We start from the raw sequence: 8,382 nt of genomic DNA, 5'->3' as shown, positions 1-8,382 counted from the left end.
TGCCACTTGGGTGGCATCCCTCCCATATGGATTGCCTGGGATGGAGTTGTGCCTTCACTTCTCACCCAGCCTCCCGTTGAGACACACATCTTAGGAGGCAGCAGGGGACGGCTCAAGTACTTGGAACTCTGCTGCCCACTTGGGAGACCTGAATGCAGTTCCTGGCTCTGGGTTTCAACCTGGCCCAGTCTCAGTTATGGCAGGCATTTAGGGAGTAAACCAGTGAATGGAAATTTCCCTCTCTCTGTCACCCTACCTTTCTAATTAAAATAAATAAACTTTTTTTTTTTTTGAAGCTCAGCAATTGAATCCCATAGCATGGGATCCTGGCTGGGCTCACTTGCCTCTCTCTAAATCAACTTTGGTCACAGAAAGGGGTAAATCACACAGTCTGAGAGCTGAGAGAACCTGTTTCCCCAGCAGAAAATCAGGCTGCTGTATCATAAAAGGAAGATGTTGCTACTTGAAGAAAAAATAAAATGAGAACACGCATCTATCATTCCCCTCTCTAGAGGTTATCTATTCATTATTATCTACCTATTATGTCATTATCGATACACACCATTGCTTCCATTTGTGTGACTTCAACAATCCCCATAACCTGACAGGAGGCAACTATACCTAAAACCCAACTCATCGTCTCTTCATGGATAACTCAAAATCATGCCCTGAAGACCACAGTCTTGAGGTCTTGCAGATTCCTCTCAGTGGGATCTGGTGAGCAGTTCCATTTTAACATCTTAGAAACACCACCCCCAACACACCCAGTATACAAGAGAAAAGAAGAGATGATATCAGAATTTCCCATTTGGGAATGAGAAGGGGAAACAGAGTGCAATCACGGGTCCTTTACTGCGCCATGTTGTGCTACAAAGACAGCAAGGACACATACCCTTAGCAACAGGGTGAGGCCCAAGACAAGCCTATCCAATTACCTTGGATCTTCTCCTAGAAGGCCACTGTCTCCCATCAGCACAACAGAGACAGGAGCCTGGAAAGGATCTGACAGTGGCCCACCTGCAGGTGGACGGCCTGAGGGATGAACAAGACCCAGGCCCTCGTTAGTCATCCTGGGAGATTTCAGGCAAAGCAGCTCTCTAAGAAGTCCAGTGCTCAGGACTGTTTCCGTCAATTTGCATCTGGTCATTTCATGGTATATTAACCAGCGCTTGAGGCCCTGTCCTACATCTTCTAGACACTGGCCTGAGAGCTCTGTTTCTCTGCAGAGGCCTCAGGTCTCTACCCTTGGCCTTGGGCCTGAGCTGCAGGGTGGGGAGGGTGGGCACTTTGTCCCCTAATCAGTGGAATTCAAAACTGGGGAGATTCAAGGCTAACCTGGCTCTTGCCCTACTGCACAGGATAATTACCGTTCTAATGAGTCACTGGTTTGTTTCCCACTGCCACCTCTATTCTTCCACAGTCTATACTTATAAGACTTTTCAAATTCTTGCTGACATACAGCGGACAGGGAAGTGCAGAATCTTGCAGTCCCAAGCTCCTCCTCCCATGTGATTCTGATTACAGAGCAGTAAACAACCAGTACCTCCCCGACTGCTGACATTCACAAGCTAGCAAGGCCTGGACAAAGAATTAAACCCAAATAACTAAATAACATTCAATGAACTAGCACAGCAGAAGACAATCTGCTTCCAATCCCCAAACAGGCACTAGCAAGATCGATGCACAAGACAACTCAGCAGTGGGTGACTTATGGTTCAGGGCTGGGGAGGGGTGGAATAGGGCAGAAATAAAACAGTTTCAGAATAAACATGAACTCCTTGAATTGGAGTCCTATCAAAGATTAAAGGTGACTCGTCGTTAACCCCGATCTAAGCCTTACATCAGGACAGCAGAAAACCAGGGAAATAAACAGAAGCCCCGACTTAGCCAACATATTCCTGAGACAGCTCAAACCAGGTGAGAGGGTCTCCTGTACCACCCCATGCTACCCCATCCTCTCTCCCATGGAGGCACCACATTCAGCAACCATATGAAAGAGAATTAGGAAGGAATGGAGAGAAATGAGTATCCTAAGAAATGGAAAGAAGAATTTGCATGTAACCCAGCCTATTCATCTTCCTAGCTTATATCATATACTTTCACAAAAATAGAACTTGCCAGCCAGGATTAGTCCTGTGGATTAAATTCCCTGCGATCATTTTTCCTGCAGTGAGGAAGGGCCCGACAGAAGACAGAAACAGAACTGTGTGGGACTGTGTGTGGAAAAGCCAGTGCCCCCCGCCCCAGGGCCCCATGAGGCAAGACATCAATTACCCTCATATAGGCACTGGTATCTTCCACCCTGACCATCTTCCTGAACCTGCCTCAAACTGGGTCCAGTGCATACAGTGACAAATATTTGTCCTTGCGGCTTTAATTGGTTAGATTTTCTTTTCTGTGACTATTCTTGGTTTTTAAAGCCCCTGTTTTCCTATCTGAAATCCTTGGTCTCCTCAATTCTTTGTTATTGGAAATCATAGCCTTCCTGGGGCTTGTGGTCTGTACCACAGTGTAGGACAGGATTAAGCTAACTCACTACCAGGGTATCAAGTTGCCCCATCAGTGACATCAAAGATCATAGCTCCCAGAACAAAAACATCACACAGATCCCCAGTACAATCAACACAGGGGGCACTGATTTGAGCAAAGGGATATATCCTCCAAGCCATGAGGAGCGGAGCTCAAGCAAGAAACACTGGCAAACATGTCCAATGACAAATTCCATTCATTATAGATACCATTTCCTGGGCACCTCCCTCGCATCTCCGAGCCTGGAGTCAGGCAAGTTTCATCACCACATCACAGTCATGATTGGCACTTCTTCAGGGCTCACTAAATGCCAAAAGCTGCACCCAGCGTGCTACAGACTTGTCCTGCTGCATTGTCAGAAGAGCCCAGCACCGCAGTGGGTACTGCTGCTTTTACAAGCAATGAGACAAAGACGGCAGAAGGTCGTTTGTGGAGACCATGCATGGTTCCGAGAGATCTAACCCATAGTGCCAAATCTGGGTCTCAAGAGATCCCCTTCCTAACCGCTAAGCCCACCCTTCCCCCCGCACGAGACATGAGAAATGAAATCAGAATCCAAAGGCCAGTGGCTAGCACTCCTTCATGAGTCATCTCTTTGGTGCTGAACACTTGTTTCATATCTCTGAACCCGAGCTTCCTTGTGACAAAAAGAGGCTGGTTCTCCTGCCCCACATTTGTCACAAAGTTGTCACGGTGACTACAGGTTCCCACCTCAACTTGCAGTCCCCCCCCCAGCATTTTATATTCAATAAATGTGGATTAAAGGAACACTGTACCCAGAGGCACTTAGAAAGCTGTTGCACGTCATAAAGTATAAGTATATGATGAGATTCATAAATTGCTACAGCCCATGGCCACCTATGCTGAGGCCCAGCTCTGCTGCTGTGGCCTCCCCAGGACTCCAAGTCCTCAAAGGAACACCCCTTGTAGTCTTCCAACTCCAGTAAAGAATCATGCTGAGGGCCTGGCACAGTAGCTTAGCGGCTAAAGTTCTTGCCCTGAATGTGCCACTATCTCATATGAGTGCTGGTTCCAAACCTGGTGGCACTGCTTCACTTCCCATCCAGCTCCCTGCTTGTGGCCTGGGAAAGCAGTCACAGACAGCCCAAAGCCTTGGGACCCTGTACCCATGTGGGAGACCTGGAAGAAGTTCTGGGCTCCTGGCTTTGGATTGGCTCAGCTCTGGCCGATGCGGCCACTTGGGAAGTAAATCACGGATGGAAGATCTTCCTCTTTGTCTCTCCTCCTCTCTGTATATCTGACTTCACAATAAAAGTAAATAACTCTAAAAAAAAAAAAAAAGAAAGAAGAAAGCTGAGTATCCACTCCCCCAGAACAGCTCCAGGTCACTCAAGTTTATGATGAGAGAGTTTACTGTGGAACTGGTAATGTGGTGTAACCGGTAGGGCCATTGTTTACAATACTGACTTCTCATATAGGCACCATTTCGAATCTCAATCATCCCACTTCCACTACAGCTTCTTGCTAATGTATCTGAGAAAGCAGTGGAGGACAGCCCAAGTACTTGGGCCCCTAAACCTACATAACAGACCTAGAAGAAGCTCCTGGCTCCTGGCTTCGGCCTGGTCCAGCCCTGTCCATTGTAGCCATTTGAGGAGTGACCCATGAACAGAAGATCTCTCTATCTCTCCTCTGTAAGTCTGACTTTCAAATAAAATTTATCAGTAAGTCTTCAAAAAAAAAATCTGCTGTGTATTCCCGAGCTCCTAACCCCCAGTGACTCACACCATCCCCTAGGCCTAGCATATACCAACTTAGCATCTTTGCAGGTTGTCATAACATCGTAGTGTTTTTCCAAAAGGAAGATTTGCTCTAAAACAAAAGGAATAGGTTTTCCCCCAAAGAAAATGCTCTGAAAAGCAAGGCACTGGACATTGATATAAGCAAGCCTTGGTGGGGCCACCATAAACCCAGGCCCAGCCTACAAAGCCACTGCATCTGCCTCCCAGAATCCTGGGTTATGAGACAGCATAGCTGAACTGCCTCCCAGTCAGACATTAGCTACATACACACCCCCCCCCCGAAGGTCCTGAGAACACGGCTCCCCTCTGAGGTGTGCTCTGCCCCTACTAGCCTGGCGACTCAGGGATGCAGGCTCCATGAAGGCTTCTCCCTGGCACCAGACACATCCTCCCTCACGTCAGAACCAGGGCTGGTGAAAGCCCCCCCCCCCCACACACACACACACACTCCACAGCCAGAACAGTCATCTGGCCCGCTTATTTTGCAGGCTGCTCCAGCTCCAGGGTCCAGGTGAGAGCCCCCACCTCTGTACTCTAAAAAGAGCTCTCGACTTCCCAGTCCCTGGAACACCAGTGGGACTGAGGCAGTGGGTGGAGCCATCTGGCCTGATACCTTTGTCTCCCCAAAAAAAACTCGGAAGAGGCCCGGGAAGGCCCCCCAGGAGCACTCACCGCCTGCAGACAGATTGTCTGACAGGAATGATGCAACCGTGGTAGAGGCTAGGGGAATGTGCTGCAGGGTTTGCAGTCCGCCCCATCTGTTCAGCACTGCTCTGGCCATGGCAGGCACCGAACAGCTCACCAGCCAGGAGCCAGGTTGCGGGAAGAATCTTTAGGGACGAACCAGACCCCACTGTGTGGGGGGCTGCCAAGGGCTTCCACAGGCTCAGAACAAAAGCCAAAATATACATGACCCCTCATGCAACCCACTGATTCTGAGGTCCAAGAACTTGCCAGCCCTGGCCCTGAGCAGCGCTCAGGACACAAAACGATAGACAAGATACCACAGCTGCCCTCTGCGGGTCACAAGCTCCTGGGAAGCCCATGACTGCAGCTAAATGGGGGCACACTGATCTGATGGCCAAGAAAGGCTAACTCTAGCTGGACTGTGAAGGGCTTTCTATGCCAAGTCAAAATGCTTGCATTTTATCTCTACATTTGTGAGGCACAAGACACGATCCAGAGTGCACAGGAAGAAAATACGAACATGTTTCATCTTCATACAATTAAATACATAGGCAAGTCAGCTTTGCTAATATCTACCATGTGTCAGGACTGTCACTAGGATCCCTCATTAGCCGTCACAAGTCATCCAGGCTTCAGAGACATCCCAGCAGGAGGTTGGGCGAAGAAGAGCAGACGGTTCATAGTGGACAGAGCTTGACTATGGCTCCCTTGAGTACACAGTGACCCGTTACAGACAAGCCTGGCTTATGCGAAACTAAGAGAGAACTTAATTTTTAACTAATCTAACTATCCCCAAACAGAGAAGTGGCTCAAATATTTTTTTCTCCCAAAGAGAAACTGTGTGTGAGATGATTGGCCAAGATGAGTACCTGACAAGTTCCTAGCCACATTAGGAGGGAAAACAACAACAACATAATCAGATCTCAAAAATCAGCCAGAAAGTGAGTGAATTACCAAGAAGCTTACTTGAAACACAGCTTTGCATAGACCAGTGATAATAAGGGGTGTGATCCTAATGTAAATTGTGCTCAAGACATTAGCTAATGACAGTAATGAAGCCACTGCAATTAACAAGACATCTAAGAATCCTGTTTACTTATCTTCACTGAGGTGCTTTTTTTCAAATTAATATTTTTGCAGGCTTCATGATGAGCAAAATACACTGGTATGGTAATGCATGTAGAAAACCACAAACAAATGAGACTTAAGGACGCCTGCTGGGAGTGCACACACAGCACTCTCCACAGCCCACTGCTGGGAAGCCACCCTAATAAACAATGCAACTCAGAAATGGCCTCGACCCTCATCCAGGCCCTACTGTTCTTCCTAAACACGTCTTCAGCTTTCACCCCCCAGCGACAGACAGAAAAACACTCAAAACAGAGGCTCTCGGGAGCTGGTACTGTGTGGCAGAGACTAAAGGCGCCTCCTGGGACAGCTACATGTGTTTCAGAGCATCGTTTGTCATGCTCAGGAGCTGTCACCTGCTCCTGCATGCTGAGAGGCACCAGGCGATGAGGACGCGCGTGGTTGGGCCCTGCCACCAACCTGGCAGACCCAGATGGACTCTGGGCTCTTGGCTTTGGCCGGTTCAGCCCTAGTTGTTGTAGGCACTGGGGGAGCAAATCACCAGATGGAAGAGATCCCTTTCTCTCTCTCTTTTATACTCTCCCTCTCTCACTCTACCTTCCAAATAGATGAAAATAAACATTTCTTTAAAAGATTTCAAAACACAGTGGGGAAATGGTTGCCTTCTTCCAGCTTCATCAAAAAACATTGATCCTTCCAATCCAGCTCACTGTTAGTGCTCCTGGAAAAGCAGCAGAGAATGGTTGGAGTGCTTGGACCCCTGTTCCTATATGGTGATCTGGAAGGAGTTCCAGGCTCCTTGTTTTGGTCTGTCTCAGATCTGGCTTTACAGCCATTTCGTTTTGTTTGTTTGTTTGTTTGTTTGTTTGTTTGTTTTAAACATTTATTTTTATTACAAAGTCAGATATACAGAGAGAGGAGGAGAGACAGAGAGGAAGATCTTCCGTCCGATGTTTCACTCCCCAAGTGAGCCGCAACGGGCCGGTGCATGCCGATCTGATGCCGGGAACCAGGAACCTCTTCCAGAACTCCCATGCGGGTGCAGGGTCCCAAGGCCTTGGGCCGTCCTCGACTGCCTTCCCAGGCCACAAGCAGGGAGCTGGATGGGAAGTAGCCGCTAGGCCACAACGCCGGGCCCTTTACAGCCATTTGCGGAGTGAACCAGAAGATAAAAGGTTTCTCTCTGTCTCTGTCTCTCTCAGTGTGTATGTCTATCTATAATCCTTCCTTTCAAAAAAAAATTTTAGGGCCCGGCGGGGTGGCCTAGCAGCTAAGGTCCTCGCCTTGAACATATGGGCACCGGTTCTAATCCCGGCAGCTCCACTTCCCATCCAGCTCCCTGCTTGTGGCCTGGGAAAGCAGTCAAGGACAGCCCAATGCTTTGGAATCCTGCACCCATGTGGGAGACCTGGAGGGAGTTCCTGGCTCCTGGCTTCAGATCGGCACAGAACCGGCAGCTGCACTCACTTGGGGAGTGAATCATCGGATGGAAGATCTTCCTCTCTGTCTCTCCTCCTCTCTGTATATCTGACTTTGTAATAAAAATAAATAAATCTTTAAAAAAAATTAAAAAAAAAATTTTAAGATGCCAATAGGAGACACCATCGTGGCACAGCAAGTTGAGCCACAGCCTGTGGCACTAGCATCCTACATGGGTGCCAGGCCTCCAAGCACTCAAAGGGACACCTCCTGTGTCTTCCCACTCCAATAGAGAATCCTGCTGGGTCTCCACTCCCCTGGGACAGCAACAGATCATCCAGGTTTGTGATGAAAGAGTCTAGAGCGACCAGCACTACAAAAAGGACAGCCAGTAGGGCCACCACCTGCAACACCAACACCCCATACAGATGAGCCAAGTTGTTCCACTTTTTTTTTAAGATTTATTTATTTTTACTGGAAAGGCAGATACACAAGAGAAGGAGAAATAGAAAGCAAGATCTTCCATCCACTGATTCACACTCCAAGCAGCCACAATGAATGGAGCTAACCTGATCCAAAGTCAGGAGCCAGGAGCCAGGAGCCTCTGGGTCTCCCACATGGGTGCAGGGTCCCAAAGCTTTGGGCGCCCATATGGGATTCCAGACCATTCAAGGCAAGGACTTTAGCCATCACGTTATCATGCTGGACCACTGCTCCACTTCTCATCCAGCCCCTGGCTAATGAACCTGGGAAAGTAGTGGAGGATGGTCCAGATACTTGGGCTTCTGCAACCCACATGGGAGACCTATATGAAAGTCCTGGGTCAGCACTCACTACTGTGGCCATTTGGAGACAGAACCAACAAGTGAAGACTTTCTCTCTCTCTCTTTCTCTC

General features: G+C 48.4%; 1 long non-coding RNA gene across 1 annotated transcript in view; it reads right to left on the bottom strand.

Annotated features, from left to right (window-relative positions):
* Positions 1–3,700: 3,700 nt before the first annotated feature.
* The window catches only part of LOC131481244 (uncharacterized), a 64,915-nt gene continuing 60,233 nt past the window's right edge, over positions 3,701–8,382 (bottom strand). Inside the window, exon 4 of the long non-coding RNA XR_009246177.1 lies at positions 3,701–3,814. This is a non-coding gene — a long non-coding RNA (uncharacterized LOC131481244). The remainder of the gene's footprint in view (positions 3,815–8,382) is intronic.

This window comes from Ochotona princeps, chromosome 10, assembly GCF_030435755.1.
Source record: "Ochotona princeps isolate mOchPri1 chromosome 10, mOchPri1.hap1, whole genome shotgun sequence".
NCBI classification, from domain to species: domain Eukaryota; kingdom Metazoa; phylum Chordata; class Mammalia; order Lagomorpha; family Ochotonidae; genus Ochotona; species Ochotona princeps.
This window is presented reverse-complemented; position numbering and strand designations above follow the sequence as displayed.